Source organism: Opisthocomus hoazin, chromosome 20 (assembly GCF_030867145.1).
Source record: "Opisthocomus hoazin isolate bOpiHoa1 chromosome 20, bOpiHoa1.hap1, whole genome shotgun sequence".
Classification (NCBI taxonomy): domain Eukaryota; kingdom Metazoa; phylum Chordata; class Aves; order Opisthocomiformes; family Opisthocomidae; genus Opisthocomus; species Opisthocomus hoazin.
Genome location: NC_134433.1, coordinates 5,608,639 through 5,632,080, shown reverse-complemented (window position 1 = coordinate 5,632,080; position 23,442 = coordinate 5,608,639).

Sequence of the window (23,442 nt, the reverse complement as noted above, 5' to 3'; positions counted from 1 at the left end):
CACTTTGTGATCACCCTACGAGTAACAAATGCCTCTCAGTCCTAATCTTTGGGTTTTACACTCTTCCAGCAAGCATGGGGAAGCACCCCAGTCTTGAGCAGTCATCACTTCCCTGGCACAGTGGGAACATGACATAAGCAATGAATCAGGTCCGGGGCCCATCCAAGGTGTCTCATCAAGAGCAAAAGGAGACAAGACTGGAGGGCTAGAGACACAGCTACAGCATGTACCTGAGGGGTCCATCCAAGAGACAAGATACTTCCAACACAGTGCCAAGGTCCAGCCTGGAGACAAGCTGCCTACAACACAGGTCCAAGACCCATCCAGGAGACAGAGCAGGACACAAGCACACCCACACTACAACTCAGAAAAGCTCTAACTACCCAGGGCTGGGCTTAAATAGTGTTCCTGGGCTATGGGTGGTGGTGTGGGTGGGACTCAGGTGAGGCTGGTCAGGGCAATTAAGGCTTATCAGTGCCCTCAGGGTCCTGACACACTCCTGATACAACCAGGTGTGACGGTAGTGGGAGAAAGCTGCTCTGAGTGGGGCACACAAACAGACTGAAGGAGACCTCAGGCCTTGGGACTCTTACAAGGGCAGAGGGACATTATGCTCTCCTGGCATGGTGACCGTCACTGGCTTGTAACTGGCATCCAAGGAAAGGAGCTGGGGAGCTCAGCCACCTCTGGGTGTCCACTCCACAGGCAGCAGGATGCATCCCAGAGTTGCATCTGGGGATTCAGTCCCCTAGAGTCCCAGAGGGCTGTCTGCTCTGACCAGGGAAGCAGGACATTTCCTTCTCCCTCTGCTCGCCCTTGCACCTCCGGCACGGCGCAGCATGGCGATGCGTGGGATGCAGGGGCCGGGGAGGGCACGCAGGGCAGCGGCAGCCACGCTGTGCCCAGCGGCCAGGACTCTGCTCTCAGCCCAGCCCTCTTCCTCTGCTTGCATAACTGTGGTAAACAAATCCCCACACCAAAAAATGTGTGGGAAGCATGGGAAGAGAGGGGAGCTGTTTCCAATTCTGGGCCTCTTAAAACTCGACCTTCCTGGAATGAGGAGAAAAATATGGTCTTGATCCTGGAGATAAGGCCAGGAACAGTTTAACATGTGAGATGTTGTAAGGTTTTTGTGCCATCCCAGTTGCTGAAGGGGGGTGAGGATGTCACCAGCACAACCTGCAGACATCCACCAGCAGCTCAGGGTGACACCTCTCCAGGGTTGCAAAGGAAAGGTGATGGGGTGACAACTTGTCCAAGAAGTAGAGAAACTTGAGCATGGAGGAAGAGGCCTGAAGGTGTCCCTCAGTGGAGAGTTTATTCTGTGCTGCCAAGAGGTGTCAAGCTCTCTTCGGGCAATGCTGGAGCTCTGCCTCAGAGCCCTTGTCCATAAACTGAACAAGCAGTGAGCAGAGCAAGCACGGTGACCATCTCCTTCCTTCTTCTTCCAAGGCTGGAGCACTTTCAGAAACTCTGTCTCCAGGCTGCGGGCTGGGGGAGTTTAAAAAGGAGAAGGCAGCATCACTGTGGGCATCCTGGAGCCAGGGGCTCTGGTGCTGCTCCCAGGCAGCAGCCCATCATGTCGAAGAGTGAGCAGACCATTTGCTGTCCTGGTTTCACCCAACACAGATGCAATTGTCCAGGGTCTGACAGAAATTTCGGGTGTTCGTCAGTGGTGGCACAATCACACCTGAAAGTGTAGGGAACAAACAGCAGTCTTTCTCCATCCATGGCTCTGCCAACCTGTTCAAGGCTGACAAATGTGATTTTTCTTGATCTTCCTTTATCATAAAACCATAGGATCAAAGAATAACTGATTTTTGGAGAAACATCCAATATCTCTAGCCCAGTCGTGCTCAGAGCAGGGCTAACTTCAAAGCCAAATCCATTTGCTCAGGCCTTGTCCATGAGCAACCTGATCTGGCCCCTGTGCCAGGGCTGCAGAACATGTTTGGTCTTCTGTCCAGTGGCACATTCCTTGCATGCAACTTCTGCTTGTTGCCCATTTCCCCCTTCTTGTCCACCTCAGAGAAGAGTCTGGTGTAGTTTTCGCTACAGCTTCCCTTTAGCAGAGGAAGTTGCAAGCAGATCCCCCTCTCCACCTCTGTTCTCCAGGTTGAACGACCCCCAGCACCCTCAGCCTCTTCTCATACATCTTCCCTCCAGATGTTGGCTATGCTGTAGCCAACACAGCACACCAGTTGGCTTTCATCCCTGGAAAAGCGTACTGCTGATTCACGGTCCACTTGTCTACCCCGTCCTCCTGTCCTTTGCTGCAGAGCTAATGCACTCAATGTGGCTGGTCCCCAGCCTGTCCTGACACATGGGGTTGCTCCATCCCAGACACCGGACAGAGCACTTCGTCTCTGTTGGACTTCACAAGGTTCCTGTTGACCCATCCACCCAGCTTGTCAACAAGACAGAGAGACCTCAAGGTGTCTCCAAAAGACTTCGAACCTGAACGATTTCTTCTTTCCAGCGCATTTGCCTGAACAAAGGGCTGTGGGGCTATTCCCAGGATCATTGCTGCTGCAGTTTTTGCAGACCAATACAACATTTGCTTCACTCCAGACTTCTGGAAAGCAGTAGCTTTAATGTTAAATTGCCTGCTTCAGTTGACAGAGCAGCTGCTACATTCTTCGTCTCCCTGAGCTCTCTCAGCTCTACCACGTGGATCTGACGTTTTCTTTTTTAACATATCGTATTGTTCCAGCACTTTTTCTTCTGCTAGCTCAGGACTAAGATATAGGTCTGCTTTGCAAACATCTGGGTTAGGTTAAGAATGTATTTCTCCCTGCTCATAGGCTGGATCATGGAAGCACTCTTTATCTGCTTCAGTGCAAAGTCACCCAAGTAGAGCTGAACTGTCAAAAGGAAATAGTTGAGTTTCCAGTTGCCTCTGCTGCCCTAAAGCAACTCTGGGCATGTCCTTCTCTACCGCTGAAGCCTTTGACAGGATCCTCCAGTGGAACAAGCAAGGAAGCAGAGGCAGATTTCCCCTGGCTCTGGTTATGATTTCATTTCAGTCCTGGCCAGCGTTCAACAGTCCCTCTCAAGTTAAATCATTCCTCCTGCCCCAGGACCCTGGAGATGCTTGTTTCTCCCCAGTGCAGCCAGCCAGCCAGGTGCTGGAAGTTTTCAGTGGGGACAAGACCCTCTTGTGAGTGCAAGTGATGCCTCTGCTCCAAGGAGCCACCTCGGGCTCACACTAGCCCCGGGAGGCTTGTGGTGTCCCCTTGGAGGCACTGAGATCACCCTCTCTCCCTCTCTAGTCCCTGTTGTTGGGGACTTCAGTCAAAGTCAAGATGTTTATGGATCTCCCCCAAAATCTTTCTTTCCCTTCACCTGCTCGTGGTTTCACAGCCTTTTCCCTTCTGACAGAATTACAGTGATTTTTGCTCCTGCCCTCTTTCTTCACTTAAATTTTGTGAGCCCTTGGTGGCTTGTACAGATTCTGAAGCAGCCTCTACAATCAGCTGAAGGACTTTAATTTAATTCCTTTTGTGCTTAGGGCATTTTTTGTCAGCTTCCTGATTCTCTTCAAAATTTCCCATCTCCGGCTCAGAATGACCCTCCTCATTTTTCCTGTGGTTTCTTCACAAAACACTGACACGATGTTGAAGTGTCTATTACTGGCAGCTCAGTTTTCGTTGCTATAGCACTTTGTCTGTAGTTACTTGAATGTCATTCCTTGAACAAATGCCCCGTAGTTAAGAATCAGCATTTGGACAGACTTCCTGTGGTTTCTGTAGGTGCTGGATCAGGAATAATGTCCCAGTCACTGCCAGACATTCAGGTGTTTAACTCCTCTTTGCACTGGGAAGAGATGAGCACCCAGGTGTCTTGGAGACCCTCACTCCTGTGGAGCACATCATGGGGATAAACGTTGCCTCCTCATCCCTTCATCCAGGAGGAAGTCCTGTGAGATCATCGATGTGCTGGTCAAGGCATCACCTCTACACTGACTTAGTGTGAACCCCTAAAACTTGGATGACGGTATTCTCCAGCCTTGGAGCTGTACTTCAAGGAGATTTCTGTATTCATCTCCAACGGGTCTGCCCCACCCCAAAGATGCTAGCACGAAGTCTCCTCAACATTGCCTTATCCACCACACCAAGAACTGGGCTTCCTTCTGCAATGCCCATCGCCAATCACCTCTCCGCACATGGGCACAATCTTGGGGTGAAAGAGTCTCTCCAAGTTTATGAGCTCTTCTCCCCCACTTCTCTCCTGAAAACAAAATCAACCAACAAATGAGCATGGGCACAGAACAGAAAAAAGCAGGGAGCAGCTCCAGCACAACCTGCAAGGTGTGGGCTCTCATGGAGCTGGTAGGTGAGACACTCATGGGTCCTGTTAGACCGCTGTCCCAAGACCCCTCCTCTTACGGTGTGGTCTGTGCAACAGCACAGTGTTACCTCCCCTTGGCACAAGTGCTTACGCCTCTATTCCACATCCTTGTTCAAGATCTATTGATTCAACCCTCAGCTGGCACTGGCCAACCCCTTCTTGCCCAGCACTCTTAGAAGGTGCCCAGCTGTGATCCAATGGCCCTGGAGATCACCTTTAAGGATGTCGAGCTGTAGTCCCTTCTGGTTTCCTCTCTCCCTGAAGAAGTCTTGTCCGGCTGATGAACGGGCTGGTCCCTCATTGAGACCCAGGCACAGGCTAAGTACAACACTTCCAAATCATGAAGCTGATTCTGAGCTATCTGACAGCTAGCGAGCATGAGAAAAATGTTTGAAAAGAGGAAAACATATTTATTCTGATGCTTACATAACAGAGAAACAGCTGAACGGATTTTGTTCAAACCATCCCCAAATAATTCTTCGGGCTTTTGGGCTGAGATCAAGCATGAACAGATTCAATCCAAAAGGATATTTTTTAAGCGATGTATAAACAACTGAAAATAGGGGTTTCGGCTGGAATGTGTGTCTCAGCCGTAACTCGAGTGTTGCAAGAGTGGTTTGTGTGTGCTTCTCCGGGGAGTGCGGTCTGGCGGCGACGTGCGGGATTTAGCTCTCCAGTCTCGCATCCTCCCCTATTGGAGAGGGCTCTTTCACTCTAAACTTAGAAGTATCTTATGGGATCTGTTCCACTCGTGATGGGGCCTCACTGGCAAACAGCTCCAGTGTGTAATTGTCCCGTCTGGTAGAAATGTTCCCTATGTTTGACTTCAGACTGGCCCCTGCTCCATGCCAGCACGTTGCTGCGATGCTGTCTGCAGCCACCCCCATCACCAGCGCCTGGCCGCATCCTCGCCGCTCTCCTTTTTCACATGCCAACTTCAGATCTCCCTTCATCCTCTCGCCTCGTTGGTCGGTATCCAGGTCCTGGCTCGTCCCGCTCCCAGTGTCTCTGCTCCTCTGTGGTGATGCTGAAGCAGGTAGAAGGGCACCATTAGAGGGGCAGGAGTCTCCCAGGAGGGTGGGCTGCCTGGTTCCTTGCAGCCAGCCTGCTGCTCTCCTGCCCCTGGCTCTGGTGCGGGGAGAGGCTGTTGGTATCATGGACGGGGCTGATGTGGTATGGAGGTGCTCCGAAGCTGCAGTCTCCTCTGAAATTTCTGCCAGCTCATGGTTGGCCATGAGCTAGCCCAGAGACCCTCTGCCAGGAGCTCACAGAATTGACTCCCCAAGCCCTTCTTCATGTCACTGCACTCCCGGGAGCCAAAACACTTCACCAGCCCCTCTGCCATGTTGGTCAAGCTCTTCAGGTCTGTGAAGGTCATGAGCAGGGCCAGCTCTGGTGGTCAGCCGTGCTCCACACAGCTGGCCAGGTGTTGGGGGAATGTGCCACAAGCCCTGCCCTCTGCTCCAGCCGAGCAGGTTCCTCTGCCTCTTCCCCAGAATGAGCACAGAACAGTCCCAGCCACAATATTTTGCCTGGCATGGACGTGCTCTAGACGAACGTACTTGTTATTTCTGTCTGCTCATCCTGACTTTGTAACAGTGACTAATGCTTTTTCTGGCTGGGAGAAGGTTTAGGGGCATCTTAACAAAGTGACTGCAAGGACACAGGCAGCTCCTCTGATCCCCTGTCGCTGGTGACACCGCTTGTCCCATTTATCCAGGCAGGAGTGGTCCAGTAACAACTGCTGGTACCTACAGAAATGGATCTCTGGGGACCAGCCTGGGACATGGCACCCCCTGAGCTGGCAGCCGGCCTGGTGTGGGACGGCCTGCCCTCAGCACCGTGTCTGGGCAAACACGCTATTCCCACATCTGGAATCTTTCCGATGCATCCAAAGAGACCAAGAGTAGTCTCAGTCTAACGCCGAGACCGCGCTGGAGCCCACGGGCTGAACACAAGGCACGTACAATTAATGTTTCCAAGGAGAAACTCGAGGCATGGCACTGGAAACCTCTTGGAGCCGCCTCCAAGCCTCATGGAAGTAACAAAGCCTGGCACGAGGTGGGGAGGATGGGGAGCCAAGAGGAGCACGACCGAGCAACCCCATGCCGCGTCCTCCTCCGGTGTCCATGCCCTGAGCCAGGCTCCCTCAGCCAAGCTGGCGTTGGAAATGAGTGGTGCATCTGGGGCACGGGGAAAAGGCTGAGGGTCTGGTGGGGGGGTGTCCGGCTGTCAGTAGGTGTCCTGTCATGAGCAGGCATCCCATCACGGTGGAGAGATCAGATTTTATTTCCTGTTTCTTTCTGCAAGCAACTTTTTTTGGTTCCAAACCTTGTACCCATTCCCATTCAAAACTTGGCCCGAAACAGTGGCGAAAAAACATGATTTGTTTCCACTCAGAAGACTGCCCAGCACCACAGGAGAAGGTGAATTGAGATGAAATCTGGGAAGGGGATTTCATTTCCCCGTTGGGGAGCGGGGTGTCCTCTGCTCCAAGGTGATGAGGAGTGCTGGGGTGCCTCGGCAGGCCCAGGGACTGCCCGCTTTAGAACCAAGATTTCACTGGTGAGCAGAGTGATGTAGTCTTCTTGCACGGAGGGCCAGACAGATTTGTCCCATGTTTGCAAGGATATGTCTGTAGGCAAATGCCACGGTACGAGTGTTGTGGGACCTGTCATCCACAGCCTGAAGGTTTCCCCAGCCCTTGCTGGCTGGAGGTTCCTCAACCATTACTGCAAGAGCTGGATTGGGAAAAGCCAGCAAGAGCAGATGTTTCTGTATCATCTGCCGGGATCCTAAGGTCTGGCCAGAGGTCCAAGAGTGACAGAGGCACAGTTGTCCTTGGGCTACAATCGGTCAGGAAGCGGTGCTGCCAGCTGCGGCGGTCCAGGCGGTGCTGGAGAGATCACCTCTCTGTCGGCCGCCCTGGCCCACCAGTGGGCAGCTCGAGCCTGGTTTGGCTGGTTTCTGCCTCCAACGAGTCTGAGGTTGCTCTGCTGTCGGTGTGGCCTCCGCTAGCTCTGGGTCATCATTTCCACTCCCAGCTCCTTCTTCACAGAGTCCAGAGCTGAACAAAGCCCTTAGCTCAGTGGCCACTTTGGGCTATCGAGAGGTGCGCTCCACGACGTGAGGACATGGAGGTCAGGCCCTGTGCTGCTGCCTGGTTTTCAGTTTTTGTCCAGGAAAGCAGCAGCCCTGTGCATGTCACCATCCAGGACAAACTGGGAGACCCACAGCCCAACTCTTGCTGGTTTGCGCACCTCTGACCCAAAAACCTGTGGGTGGTGAGGTCCATCCCTGCAGCTGGAGGCAACCCCATGCCCATCCCTGCCATCTTTCCTCCTGAGACCTCTCCTCTCCATTTTCCCTCCGGCATGGCACATGACTCTTCACCTCCCCAGCCAGACCGCTAGCACCTCTCCACTGCCTGCACAGCTGTCTTCTGCCTGGCTCGCTTCTCCTCTGCCTGTCTGCAGCATCCCTCTCCTCCTGCCCCTCCCAGGGTCTCCCACTGCGAGGACCTCAGAGGCAGCCACAGCCCAACCGAGCACATCACTCCTGGTACGCTCTCAAACGAGCCCCGCGGTGCTCGCCGCCGTCGTGCAAGGCCTTCCCACCCACAAAAACTGGTTTGAGTTATTCCCAGCTCTCTCCCCCAGGTCCTTTTTGGCACCTCTGGATTTATTCCTCCCATTACAGAAGTGTTTGGGATTCCTCTTATCTCTGAACACAGACTGCATTCGTACGCGGGGGATGTCATTTGATTACATCCGACTCAAACTTTAATCGCTCTGTATAAAGTCTCTGTTGTGCTCAGTCTGTACTGTTTGCCTGTGTTAGGATCTTTTTTTGTATTATTTCATTAGAGGAAAGACTTGCTTAAATAATTTGGGAAACAATTTGGAAATACTTCTGCTTATAAAAGCAGTGAGTTCAGTGCGTTGTCAGTCGTGGATTTATATCGCCTTTGTTTGTGAACATCCAGATGGTATTCTCTGACTATTAAAATGCTTTTCATGATGTTCACAATGATTTTTCACTTAGAAATTCCCACAGGAAGCTGACAACCCACAATTTGTCAGTCTCCTGTTTGAAAAGCCTCAGCCAGCCCAACGAGGGTCTGAAACCATCCCAGCTCACCAGGTGACACAGCTCCTCTCACCCGGTGGGGACACCTCGCAGGGTCGGTCCTGGGGAGCACCCGATCGGCAGCAGGCACCGGGTCAGGCGTTTCGGAGAAGAGCCGAGCAGGTCAGGCACTCGGCTCCTCGGCGAGTCCCTCCAGACACGTCCCCCAGGAGCCCCACCAGCCCCGCTGCAAGCTCGGCCACGGCTCCGAATGGGAGCTGGCTTTTCGGAAAGCCTGGCCCCGGCTGTGGTGCCGAGCGCTGGGAAACCTGGCACTGAGCTCCTCTGAAATCTGGCTCTCGACACTTAATGACTTTCTCTCGTACGGCATGCTCTGTTATTTAACTAGGAATAAAAGTCGGATGTTGATTGCCAGACTCTCTCTCTCCATCCTTCGCTGTTTCTGAAGCTGCTCTGCATCAGCGTCCCTGCCACGTTCTGCTGCTTTTGCCATTGCTCACGATTTTACACAAGTGCAGCGATCGGCTCCTCGGGCAGTTCCTGCGTTCTTCCGACGCCGGTCCCTGGCCTTGCTGAGCTGCACCGGGATGGATCATCCACCAAGGGCCAGCTTTGCTCGCTGGCAGCCTGCCCGCTGTTCAAGCCAGGAGGACATCTCGATGCCACCTGGATCTTGTCAGGAAGCAGAGGAGATGCCACGTCGTGCTACAGCCCCATTCCCCCTCGTGAGCCAGGCGCGAGGAGATGGTGGGTCCCCTGACTGCTCCTGCTGAAGCGGGGTTTGCCCCTGCTGACAAATCACCCTTCCTTGTCTACACCAGGTGCCAAGTCCCTGCTGTGTCCCCGTGCTGTCAACCTGTCCTCACCCCGGAGAAGTTGATGGTCCCTGTGCCACACCGTCAGTTGCTGATGCCTCTGGACCCACTTACCATGCCCCAAACCCAGAGAGCAGGGAGGCTTTGGCCCCGTTGCCTCTGCAGCACACAGCAGAGGTGGGGGGCTTTTTCCAGGGTTATTCAGGTGCATCTCTGCCTCTTCTCCCCTCGCCTTCCCTCAGCCGCTCTCCCCGCCTGGCCTCGGGACGGCTGAACTTTCGCCAGCGCTGGAAAGCGGCTTCACCGCCACGGAGACAGCGTTTCCTCCTCTCCAAAGTGCTATAAAGCCAGCCGCGAGCCGGCCGCTCAGCTCCCAGACTGCCCGTTTCTGTCCAAGACCCAGGCATCCCGAGGCGCGGCGCAGAGATGCCCCGCGCGTCGCCTTGCCGCCCTTCATCTCGCTCCAAGCATCCCTGGACCGTCCGGCCAGCCCACCGGACCGCCCTTCCTTCCTCCTCGGGGGGAAGCGAGAAGTTCGCCGAGGCCTCGGGCTCCTCGTTTTTCTGCCATCGCGGCGGGGCTGGGAATTGGCTCCAGGTGCTTTCGCTCGAGTCTCGCGTGTGGAAAGGGTGCTGAGGAGGGAGAGGCTGTCTGCTGGGCTCAGCCGCGGCCACCAGCCCGCAAAACATCGCACTTCATCAGCTCCCCGGGGAGCGCGGCGCGGTGGGGGGTGGCGGGGGATCGCCTCCCCCCTTCACACGTCCCGGTCAGGGTCAGCTCGGCGGAGGCAGGGAGGGAGCAGCGACCGCCATCCTAGGAACGGCAGCCACATGGGGAGAATGGTTTTCAGCCCCGAACGCGTCTCCGAAATGAGAACGGGTTGCGCGGCGGGCTGGCGGCGTGGCAGGCACGCCGTGCCACGCGGAGGTGCCCACGCGCGCGCAGGCGTCCCCGCGCTGCCGAGCACACGCCCCGTCACACAGAGAGCGCGCGGCCGGCCAGGGAACGCGGCACCGCGGGCCGCGGCGTGCCAGAACGAACACGCACACATGGCCGAGTGCACCTCATTTACAAAACCCCACCAGACACAACTCCAAACACAAACCACATGTTGGCCGGCACGCACGCCCTCCCCGCGCAGACCAGCACGGCAACGCCCGACGCCTGAGACGCGCGTCGACACGTGTGCGCCCACGCCCCAAGAGGCACGTGCTGCTCGACTCGCTCCCCGCGAGCACACGCCATGCCCCTGTGAGCCTCGCCAACCCTCGCCGACCCTCCTGGCAGCCCAGCGATGGTGGTGGACCTGCCCTCTACATGGGGACATCTCCACATGTCCTGTCCAGGTGCCCCGTGATGGCAGCGGCAAAAGCCAGAGCTGTGAGGTGCTCTCAGAGAGCCCTGGGAGAAGTCCTTCTCCTTGGTGTAGTTGTTGTGTCAAGGGTCACCCATCCTTCGGGTGAGGAACACCTGCTCCAACAGCCTCCAGGCATCAGGACACCCTGCCCTGCTCTGCTGCCCATGCCAGGAGTGACAACAGGGGTGAGGGGCGTCTCTGAAGGAGCAGCAGGACCTTGAGGACCATTAGAAGCCCTCAGCAGAGGAGGAAATCCCAAGTCCATCTGGTGTGGATGCAGAGGAGCTGACTCTGCAGTGGGAGGTTGAGAGCAGGTCTACACCCTCCACCAGCGAAGAACCTGGCACCGAGGGCTGGAGCTTGTCTTGCTGTGGACAGGACATCTTGTCCTCCACACATCCAGCACGCCTCAGGGTTGGGTCTCAACTGCTGCTGGGCATCACTTCATCTCTCCTGGGTCATATAAACACACACACCGAGTCCAACCTCAGGGCTCCTCAGGCTTTGGGCCATGCAGCCCTCCAATGCAAGAAGGGCTCCTTGACCCATGCGGCACGCATGTCATGCTCCTCTCATGGCCATTTAGGGCTCCTCAGGCAGCCTGGCACTGGTGGGATTCTCCTGAGGCTCATCAGATGCCAGGTGGAGGGTCTGGACCTGGGCTGAGATGCTGCAGTCACACCTACAGCATCCCTAGCCAGGGCTGTGTGTTTGAAGAGTTTTTTCCCTCAGAAACACAGCCAGAAGTAAAAGTAAGAAAGCCGCCGCACGAGAGTTGGTCAGAAACATTTAGACAAGACATTTCTCCATTGGAATGTGCTGGCTCATCGCGATGTTTTGTGGAGACGGCTTGATTGCAGCCAAACTCTGCCAAGAAACTGCCAGACCTGCTGCCTGGCAATCCTCCTCCTCCCCCTGCTCCTCAGCAGCTGCCTGGGGCATGGGCAGCAACCCAAGAGCCTAGAGAGTCTGCAAGTCCCAGGTCTCCACTCACCGCTCCATGAGAAGCTCAGCTCCCATGGCTGGCCTGGGCTTTGGCTGGAGGACAGAGCAGCAAGAGGAGTAGCATGAAGTCAGCATTCCCAGGAATTCCCTGGGCCTGGGCGTCAGGGCAGCCAGCTTCGGATCCAAGCCCCCCGCCCCCGAAAAAAAATCTGTCGACTAGAGAAGCTCCGTGTCTTGGGTTCTTTCTACGTCCAAACAAAACCCAATCTCCGAATGTCAGATTTTTTTGGGAAACCAGACTTGCTGCTCCACCCGGATCCAGCTGCTGTGAGTGCCGTGCTGGTACCAGACTCCAAGAAGCGTAGGGACCTGAAGGGAGAAAGCTGACCCCCAAGTCTATCTGCCGAAGGAATGACAGAATCACAGAATCACAGAATAGAATAGTAGGGGTTGGAAGGGCCCTCTGTGGGTCATCTAGTCCAACCCCCCTGCCGAAGCAGGGTCACCTACAGTAGGCTGCACAGGATCTTGTCCAGGCGGGTCTTGAATATCTCCAGAGAAGGAGACTCCACAACCTCCCTGGGCAGCCTGTTCCAGGGCTCCGTCACCCTCAGAGGGAAGAAGTTCTTCCTCATGTTCAGACGGAACTTCCTGTGCCTCAGTTTGTGCCCATTGCCCCTTGTCCTGTCACTGGGCACCACTGAAAAGAGCTTGGCCCCATCCTCCTGACACCCACCCTTCAGATATTTGTAGGCATAAATGACAGTCCTCCCCAGGCGGGTTCAGAGAGAAACTTTGGGTAGAAGGTGGGGAAAAGCTGTGCTAAGTGTCAGTTCTGCACATAAATCCTTCTGATGTGAAGACTTCAAACATGCATGTTGTCGCGGCAATGAAACAGGGACTGGATGCCCAACCAAAAGTACTTTGCAGCACAGGAGAAAGATCTCTCTGCTCTTGGTGGAAAAGCAGAGACCATGCGTTTTGTGGCCAAGATTTGGGGTGTTTATTCCTGTGCCCACCATGCAATATCAACTCGTGGGAAGGATCCCAGTGCAGGGACAAGCAAAAAAGATGGGAGACCTCCATCCTTGGAGGCTTTCAAGCCTTGGGTAGACAAAGCCACAGCCACCCTGACCTCATGTTGGGACAGCCCTGCTGTGACTCAGAGACTGGACTCGATGCCTCTAGAGCCCCCCCTCCCACCAAATCTTGGGGGGTTCTGGGAGAACAACACCAAGGTGACATTTTTGAAGGCTAGACCTTTCCTCCCAGGAGCTCTGCACGCAGGCTGAGGACCACGTTTCATACCGCTGTTTCTCCAGTCACACTCCTGCCAGCCCGACTCCGGTCATGGGTGGCCACAGACCGGGCAGGGAGACGAAGTTTCAGGAGACATGGATGGACGGCTGACAGCCGAGCAGCCGCGGCACGATCGCGGGTGAGGGATGGCTTCCAGCGAACATGAGGGCTCTGCGATGTAATTCTAGAGGCGGTAGTGGTGTCAACGCAGTGCGCTGTTGTGGGACAGGTAATTCGATCCAGCCCCAGGTCTCCATCAGAGACTAAACAATCTAAAAGCCACATGGCATACGTGGAATGTAATTGAGCGCTGGCTGGCTGTCAGCTCTCAGAAGCAGCTGAGATGAGGCCCATCACTTGCCAGTGAGCTCCTGCAGTCCCAATCCTCCGCTATTTAACATGAAGACAACATGATTAATGTTATAAATGATTAATGGATGAAAAACACCATTAATATTGTCTGCAGATAGCACGGGCTGCAGTGGGAGAGAGCAGCAGCTATGCCCTGTGAGGAGCAGTGTGTTTCCAGCCACGTGTGAAGCCGCTCCGGCAGGAGCAGAGCACAGACCAGGGGCTCTGGCCCCGTGTCCACACACCGAGGGTCCTGACCCCCGTTCCCATGGGTGGGGGGCTCCCTCCCCGGACACAGCTTGGGGTTCTGACAGGTAGTTTGTGATCACACTCCCCAAGGCAGTGACACGGGGGGGCTGGAGCAGAAGTGGGAAGGCTGTGAGTGTCCTGGTGTGCCCCCACCGAGGGCTGTGCTCAGCTCACACCCATCACGGAGGAGACTGGCTGGATGAAAGGTCACCAAAGAGTCACAAAAATAATTGTAGAGAAGAAAGCAGATAGCACCAAAAGCCACCGACCTACAGGGAACACTTTATGGTGTCCACAAAGACATTGTGATGGGCCGTATTTGGGGGCTCCAAGCCTTTATTCACAGAGTCGTGTTTGCAGCCCTTTAAGAGAGTGATTGCATCAAGCAGCCCCTCTTGAAGCAGCAGACAAAACTCTGTCCCCGGGGAGCGACAGGGAGGGAAGGTCCCAGGTACCGCAGGGTGGACAGGAGCCGATGTCCCTTGTCCCTTGTCCCCACCAGGTAAAGGGGACAGGGATCATGGAAAACCGCAGGTCTTTAGAAGCACCCGCAGGTCCAGGCTTCAGAGAGCGACGACTGTTGTGTCTTTTCACCCAACAGCGCTGCAAGGGCTGTAAACAGGCAACCCCTCCTGGGAGCACTGGGTAGGTCCCAGTGCCTTGTGAGTGGTCCCAGCAAGGCAGCGAGCTCCGGGGAGGACCCCCCATCCCTCCTCGGAGCAGAGAGCCCAGCGGAGCTGTGGCCACATGCCAGTGCCCCATGGCCAGGGGGACACCGGAGGGGTCACGATTCGCTTCCTCAGAGCAAACAGGACCATCTCAGGTCCCCCCAGCCCCAGAGGTGACCGTCCCCCCAGGAGCTGGCCAGGGGGATTAGCAGCACATACCAGCCTTGAGCAACCGCCGGGTCAGAGCGGCGTGGAGCAGCGGGGCTTTACCGGCGGCCCCTCAGGGATCATCGTGACTCAGTGTCACACTTTAATAATTAAATATTTCCCCCTGCAGCAATGGCGAGCTGGGCCAAGCCGTGCCGCAGGGGAGGCTGCTGGGAGGTGGACGGCTCCCCGTCCCCGGGCTCGGCCGTGGCAGCGGTCCCCGAGGCCCCGCGGGTCCCGGGGGACGGCCGGGCTGCCGGCAGCCAGGGCAAGCAGACATGCGTGTGCGGGGAGGAATGTTTGTTCCGAACAGGTCCAGCCACTGCGCTATTTCTGATCCCAAGAGGCCCCGAGGGAGGGCTCTTTATCAGGGATAGACTGTACCAGATTGACTTGGCATCTTTAAAAAAAAAAACAAAGCTCATTTTTGGCTTGTTATACTTTTTTTTTTCAGACAAGAGGTAATTACGAGGAAGGCTGGAGGAGAAGGAGGGTGACACAGGATCATTTGAGCTGTAAGGCAGAGAAGGGGTTGTGCTGGAGGGTCACACACAGCAGCTAGCAGAGCTCCTTACAATGCATTTTTGGGGCCAGGTCATCAGCATCCCTGAAGAACAAGAGGCATGGCAAGGAGTACGGTGGGTCTGGAGGCTCCAGGAAAGCAGCGAGTGGGTGACATTGAGAAATGGAGGAGGAGAAAACGGGCACGGGGTGATGCTGCGAGAAGGTTTTGCGCTTGGAGCCGTCCGTGGGAGCTGTGCCGTAAAAGGTGACTTTGGCTGGTGGAAGCCCCTGAGGAGAAGACAGGCTGCAGATGTCAACCCTAAGCCAGCAACGTGCCGTGGCTGTGTCAAGAGGATCAAAGGGTCAAGAGAATCAAAGGGTCAAAAGGATCCTGGGGTCACCGAGGCTGCGGTCCTGGGATCAAGGAGATGGAATCCTGGGGAATGGGATCTGCCACCTCTGTGCTGCTGCTTGTCCACCATGTGCCCTTGTCCTCTCCCTCTCCTGGGAAGCGCAGACCCACAGTGGAGCCGTGCACAGGCCTTCATGCAGTTGCCCAAGGTCCTGGAGGAACTGTCTCATGACTATGTCCTGTCCAGCCACATCTTGGACCGGTTGCTGATGCTGGGGGCGGGGGGGGGGGGGTGGTGTCTGGACCACTCAGGAGGGGACAGAAGTACTGCATGGCTTTGGCTCATTGGAGAGACCTGATGATTGGGGTTTCATCACAGCTTCCAAGGAAACAAGACCTTGGTCACTGCCAAGGGATGTCTCAGACGGGCAGTAGGCACATTTCAAGTGTCCGTGTGGGACTGGAGGTGTCTCTGGCCCATGACATGGTCTCCTGCAGGATGCACACTGGACATCCCAAACACATGATGGGGCCAAGACAAGCTGGGCTGCTCCCAAGTCGTGGGGGGACTAAAGCAAATATCCCACTCAGCAGGAAGGTTGTGAGAACCCACCTTGCTGCTAGGAGCCCAAGAGTGCACAGGGCACGAGAAGGAGCTACAAGGCTACGATCTAAGGGGCATTACCAGCTGTAGGATGTCCTGCCTGGCAGGTACCTGAGCCTGCGCCTGGGACGGTCTCCCAGCCGGGGAACAGGGCCAGCAGAGGCACGGGGCTAGGGACGGGGACAGCGGTTCTTGGCCACACGTCTGCCAGGGTAAAGCTGTGGCAAAAGGTCGGTTTCCTTTGGGAGGTGAGCTTATGGCAGAGATCGTGGTGCTGGCTGTGCACGCACCCCTTGACCACGGCAGCGAGCGGGGGACGCGCAGGGACAGCAGCCGTCCCCGCCGGCGCAGCCCACAGCGGGGCAAGAGCTGGCACAGGGCGACAGCTTTCAGGAAGGTTCACCCGCGCGGCTCTCCAGGACTCGCTCTCTGGCACCGGGAGCCAACTTCCAGGAACTCCTGGCTGCCTGGGAAAGCCTCGGCCGCCTGCGCGTCTCCAGCCTTTTAAGGAGCTTGTCACAGAATCACAGAATCCCAGCATGGTCGGGGTTGGCAGGGCCCTCTGTGGGTCACCCAGCCCAGCCCCCTGCTGAAGCAGGGTCACCCAGAGCAGGCTGCACAGGACCATGTCCAGGTGGGTCTTGAATATCTCCAGAGAAGGATATTATATATTATATATTATATCAGATACTCCGGCGCATGTTTGACGGGGTGCTCCCACGCACAGCCCCAGTTCATGTCTGTGTCCTGAGACTGGTGCCCTGCCAGCTCTCCTGGCAGTTGTCACTTCCAGAAGAAATCTCAGGGTTTGCCGAGGGGCACAGCTTCCTCCAATTGTCCCCCCCGCCCCGAGCAGCAGTGCCGGGCTGGGCACGAGGCTGAGATTAGCCCTTGGCACCAGGGACACCAAAGCCAGCACCGTGCTAGGTGGGGCAGCGAGATAAGGGGCCCAGACGCAAAGAACAGCAAAGCCAAGGCTGCCCAGGCACTGGGACGAGAGATTTCAAGACACGAACCTTCCGGAGCGACACCTTGTCCTTAATGGGGAGGTCACGGCCAGGGGAGGTCCCCCCAATGCTCTGGTGCTGTTGGAGACACAGGGACACCTCGTTACGGTGTCCTCTGTGTCTGGCTGGTGCTGTGGTCTGCAAAGCAGGGGTGGCAGGGGACGGTGGAGCTGAGAAGCAAGGAGAAGTGGTTGCCGCTGGCTTCTGCTCCCCAGCAGGTAGACGTAGACCCCAGGGCTTGGCCACCTCTCCCAGCTCCTTGCAGCAAGAGCTTGGAGTAATCTGATAGTTGAGCAAGAGCGTTGCGGCTGGACGGGAGCACCCCGTGCCAAGGGAGCTGCCTGGGGCATGCAGCTGGGTGGGCTGGGTCCTCTCCAGCCATGGGAGGACTGGAGACATGAGGAAAATCCAGGGTGGGTCCAGGTGCGGGGAACCCGGCCAGCACAGACCACGTCTCCCCCAGGGCCGTGCCGGTTTAGAGGCACATCTCATGGAAAAAGTGACCTGCAGCTCTCCAGGTTTAGTTTCTCGCCACAGGTCCTGTGCATTTTTTGAGGATACTTTGGTTTTTGATCAGCAGCTGGGACAAAAGTTACTGAAAACTGTTTCATTGAAAACCATTCATCTTGCATGACTCGTTGTAAATGAGCATCTGGGTCCTCAGACTCACTCGTGACTCTCTCCATCTGACGACAGTTTAGTGGAAGTCGCTGCAAGGTCTCTCCCTGGTTCTGCCACTAGGATTTGCCGCAGCCATGAGCAGGAGCCCAAGGGCGGCAGCAGCTCTCCGGGTACCGCCTTGTAGCACCAGTTTGGCAGTGGCCAGGGATCCAAACTGCGCTGCCCCATCCCCGGGCACCTTGGCTCAGACACATCCCGTGGTGCCTTGATGCAGTATTTTCCAGTCTTTCCAGCTACTTGTTCCCCACATCCCTCTTCAGCATCAGGAACATGTCCTTTAGTACCAGCTCTCATCTCTGCCCAATCTCTGCTTGCTGTCAGGGGCATCTTAGGAGGCTGGAGGTGGCTCAGCAGTGCCTGGTCCTTCTGGCACGCTTTGGGCATCCCATCCCATCTCCGCTTCCTCCGAGCGCTGCCCATCCCATCCCGCCTGGCAGCCACTGCTGGACAATTTCTCATCCAGAAACAACTCCTGATAGCCAGGGTGACTCCTGGGCAGGGAGAGCTTCCTGCACAGCCCTCGATAGGCATTTCGGCCAGCCAAGAGGCCGTGGGAAGGCGGAAAGCCTGGGAAGACCCATCCTCTTCCAGGCAGTTGTGTCTCTAAGGGCCCCTCATACAGATAACAGCCTCCTCATCACATTGCCCAACCCTGCTTCTCCAAAATGGCCAAAAGCTCATGAAGAGGGTCAAGGTCATGGTTCTGCCGGTCACGTGGCTGCGAGGTGGATGCACAGCCCCGACGCAAAGGAAAAGGGCTGGAGCAGGGCTTTAGGCACAGGCTGCAGGGCTACCTGAGGAAGCAGAAGAGCTTTAGGAAGGAGAAGGGAAGGCCAAGGGGTCCCCAGTGCAGGCACGGGACTGCTTGGCCTCCGGCACGCTGGCACACGCCTCTCCTGGCACTGTTTGTTGGGGCTCAGAGTATGCCAAGCCCATGAGATTTGGAGGTGCCCATGGGCCACAAGCCAGGACAAAGAGAGGCTAGGTCCATGCAAGGTGTCCCCTGCCCCCAGGAGAGCCCATGCCAGGCTGGCTTTGCCACCCCATGCGTCTGCGAGAGGGAGCAAGCACTGGGAGTGCCCAGGCAGTGCCGGCCGGACCCCTGTGCTGAAAGCAGCCCTGGCAGCACTGCGACAGCACTGCAGCAAGCACAGGGGTTGCTCTGGTGCTTCATCAAGCCTCTGGGAGAAGCTATCTGGAGGCATTCCCCATGTTGCTTCAGCAAGGCTGTGCATTGTCTAGATGCCTGGACCTCTTCGTGCCCAGGGCATCCGTTCCCCGTGGGCTTGCACGCTGCTGAAGGAGCCAGGGTGGACGGTAGGTTGCATGCTGAAGTGGTGAGATGCCAGGAGCCAGCAGCGCCTGGGCAGAGCGGGCAGGTGGGCTGCGGGCAGCCTGCCACGTTCTCCACCCCGGTCCAACCTGGCAGAGGGCCCAGGCAGGCAAGGGGGGAAGGCTGCAGGAACTTGATAAAGGGTGTGGAGGGTGGGGACGTGGAGCTGGCTCCGGGCTGCCCAAGGGGAGCAGTGGTGGCAGCCGGGATCCCAGGGTCAACAGCAGCTAGGGGATGCTGAGGGGCACGAGGAGTCTGGCCCGGGCAGATTGAAGCACCATGAGGTGAGGGATAGGAACAGGCACAAACCTGCCTGGTCCTGGTGGGGAGGGGCTTCGGTGTCCTCACCAAGCACGGGAGGGGTCCCTGCAGCCTGGGCTTGCTCTGAGGTGCCTGCCTTGCTCCAGGACCCATGGCAGCACCAGCCCATGGGTCCCCTGAGCAACCTGCGCACAAGAGACATGAAGATACCACAGCAGAGCAGTCGTGTTCTGCTTGGGCACCACCTGCACATTTGTTCGGTCCTCCCTCCCTGCCCACAGGATCCCTCTGTTTCAGAGCTGCAAGGGGCTTTGGCTGCAGCTCAGTGGTCTCTGGGCTGTCGAGGACACCAGCGTCCAAGGCTTCCTCCTGGACTCCTCTGAACGTGCCCCCAAGACCCATCCCCACCCCGGTGCCGTGCTGCCCATAGCCAGCTGGTCTACCAATGGCCGGGTGTGCTCAGCCCCTCACTCCCGAGGCATAGGGATGGTCTGGCACCGTCATGGTGGTGTTGTGTGCCTCAGTTTCCCCTGCTGTCCTAGACATGGGCAGATGGGACACCAGGGTTTGAATGGCTTCTGTGGCCCAACCAGAGCAGGGCTGGGGGTGGGATAGAATCGTAGAATCATAGAATCAGCAAGGTTGGAAAAGATCTCCAAGATCATCAAGTCCAACAGTCAACCCAACACCACCATGCCTTATAAACCATGTCCTGAAGTGCCAAATCTACATGGTTTTTGAACCCCTAGAGGGATGGGGGCTTCACCACTGCCCTGGGAAGCCTGGTCCAATGTCTGACCACTCTTTCAGGAAAGAAATTTTCCCTAATATCCCATGTAAACCTCCCCTGACGCAACTTGAGGCCATTGTGTCTCATCCTGTCGCTAGTTCCTTGGCAGAAGAGACCAACACCGGCCTCACTACAACCTCCCAACACCCACCTCACTACAACTTCCCTTCAGGTTGGCAGTTTGAGACCCACAGGACACTGCAGTGAGACCGCAGCCAAGGTAGGAACCTGCTGCGGATTGTTCCCGGGGCTTCCGGGCAGGATGATGCTGCCTGGAGGCGAAGCCATGGGTCAGGGAGCCGGGGGTCAGTGCAGAGGGCAGCCCCATGCCCTGCCCGGCCCTGGCAGCTGGGCTCCTGCCCCTCTGCTCTCCGTGCTCCCATCCACTGATCTGACCACAGACTGGTTTGTTCCTCCTGCCATGTCCCAGCGCCCCGCGTTTCCCTACAGCAGGTCTGGGAGGGATGCCCTGCCCATGGCACCCTGGGGGTCCAGCTCCCTGCTGCCAGACGGGGACTGCTCCGGTCGCTGCTGCCTGCCAGGACGTGCCTGCTGCTGCACTGCATCACCTCCCATCTCCACCCCGGCATCCAGAACAGCCGGTGCTCTCGGAGCCTGCCCAGCCCCAGCCCCTCGCGTGACCCAGACAGGCCCTGCTGCGAGGGAACAGGGGGTCAAGGGCCACGCAAACATCTGGAGGGAGGCGCAGCCCATCCCGCCTCCGGGGCTCCCCGCGGACACGCAGCGCATGGGGGTCAGGGGGTCCCCAGGGGCTGTGCCCCCAGCCCCGTGCCGTGTTGCAGGGGGGGCATGCTGGCAGCATCCCTCGGACGCAGCCGGTCTGAGGACTCCCGGCAGCAGTGCACAGCTGGCTCGCCGGCCGCCGGCACATCTGGAGCCGCTCAGACAGGTCCAGGCCCACGGAGAGCACAGCAGCGAGGGCAGGGCTGCCGCTGTGCCAGGGGCAAGCCAGGCTTGGGGCAGGGGTGTGCCTCTGCACCCCACTAGAGCCACACCAGGGCGTGCTGCTGTCCCCACTCATTCGCCTGTCCCATCCCTGGAGATCTCATCCCTCGTCCCAGCACTGGAACACCACACACATGGGCTGGGCTGCAGAGCTGGGGCAGGTTGCCGTATGGCTGCCGTGCCAGCCAACCCGTCCAGGATGGGTGGGATACTCTGCCAGCACCCCCTCACTGCCCGTGAGTGTCTACTGGAGGGACAGACAGGGTGGATGGGTGGGAACAAAGGACACAAGCAGACTGTAGAGGAAGGATGGCAGCAAGCCATGGGCACAGCTGTTTGGGGAGGGTCAGCCAGAGCAGCCTAGCTGCCCCTTGTCTTGTTGGGTCTGGGTATAAGTACCAGCCATCCCGATGGACCTTGGGGTCCTCCTCACGTGCAGCCTGTGTCCTTTGCCTGGGATTCCTGCGTGCTCTGAAGCAAGGAGCCAGGAATATCTGAGGCAGGCTTTGGAGCATCTCCTGGAGATGGTCACCCCATGGTGGGGGGGCATGTGGGTGACTGGGGCAACCAGCACAAGGAAAATCTGTCCCAGACCAACTCTTGCCTAACAACTCCACCAGCAGCCCAGCGGAGAGCCCCAGCACAGCCCTCCTACCCCACCATCTCTCTTTAGGCAACCTGCGTCTCCCTCTGGCCAACACCCCCAGCCAGTCAGGGTTCTCCTGTACCAGCTTCCACCAGGGGATGATGCAGCCCCCCAGAGCAGATGATACCTGGGTGCTCTCCTGGGGACTGGAGGCTGGGTCTGTCAGCTCTTGTCACTGCCACGAGCACCACTTCTGCATAAAACAGGCAAAAGCACCAGTTACATTGAAATGAGGAGCAGATCCAGAGTTGAAATCCATCCCCTCTCCTGGCCTTGCTGCTGAGCAAGCCCAGATCAGCCTGTTCTGCCTCTTTAGAAGATGAGCCAAGTGCCTGTGGTGCCCCCGTGCATTTCCACCACCAAGCACTGCCCCAGAGGACAGCTCGGTGCAGCCAACCCACCAGCACCCTGCTCCCCACGACCAGTGCTCAACTCTGGTGAGCACAGCAGAGCAGAACATGGCCACCCAAAAAAGAAGTCTTTCCCCCCCCCGGGCATGGCTGGCTGCTTTAGAGCAAAGGGGCTCTATCCGTCTGGTTTCTCCATGCCAGTTAGGCCAATGTCTACCAACCTACCAGTCCAGGGAGGCTCTGGCCTGTGCACGTGGTGGAGTCCATCCTGCCTGCTGCAGCAGCTGGACCACCTCCAGAGCATCTGCTGAGCAACAGCCCTCCTCCAGCCAGGGACGACCCTCTGCTGCCCACCAACAAGCTGGCAAGGGAAGGGGAGTGAGTGAGTGGTGTCCCAGTGCCGCAGTAGCAAACTTCATTAAGGAAACATCAGTAGCTCATCAGAGGGAAGCAAGACTATTCTCAATTAGTTCAGATCTAGATTAGGCAAGAGAGGTGAGTAACAGCGTGGGCTGGGCCCATGTAAAGTTGTTGGCTCAAACAGACTTAAAAATAAACTAAGAAAAAAAAAAAAGAAGAAAGAAAAAATATCGTATTCAGGTCTGGTTTGTTTATTCAGAAATAGAGAAAATTAAAACATAAGTCCTAGGACAAAATATGCCAGCTCTAAATTCTGCCTGAGATGATGATTTTATTAGCAAAGAATCTGGATCTCAAGTTCTGTCTCAAAACAACACAAAACCAGATGCAGAGGTCAGTACTCCCATGCCTAACAACAATGCTTTCAGTGACATCCTTAAGGAAGAGATGGACTCATCGGTATTGCAAGAGACTTTTCAAACAAACTTGGACAGCAAAGAAGACAGCAAGATTTTGCTGTTAGAATCTGCAATTTAAGTTGAGACAGAGCATAATGGAAGCTCTGTTCCAAATGCAATCCCATGACATCACTAAGACTCAACAATTAACATCAGCTGCTTCCCAAGTAGTTTGAAAAATGGAGATAAAGTCGTAACTCATCAGCTAAAGTCATCCCATAAGAAAAATCAGCGGTATTCTAAAAAAAAGGGGGCTTGAAGTCTCAACCTAAAGCTATGTCCAAAGGGAATAACAGCAAAACTAGTAGGAAATAAAAGTATGTGGAAGCCATACAACTTGAAATGTTCACAACACAACTAAGAGAAATGTCAAAAAAGTAAAATTCTTGCAGCAGAATCCAGTCCTGTGGACAAAACACTCTCCACTACCAACCAAAGAAAAGACATCTTGAAGGTCAACAGCAGTAGACCCGAATTTCCAGGTTTGGAAGAGACTACCCAGTTCCAGAGGATAACTTGGGCATGATAACCGTGTTGTTCACCTTCAAAATGCTGAAGAAGATATTCAAAAAAACAAAGCCTAAAGATTGTCACAGAAATGGTTAAGAGATCCCACAATAAAAACGAGTACTGGGGGCACTGGGACCAGATGGCACCTGTTATTTGTCTTCAAACCTTTCCTCCATTGCACTCAGAGAAGCAAAACTCTCCAAGCAGTTCTATAAGGGGGGCTGCAAAGTGACACGGGGGAGGTGAGAGGTGACGATGGAGAATGAAGGTTCGGACAGCAAAGGGTCTGG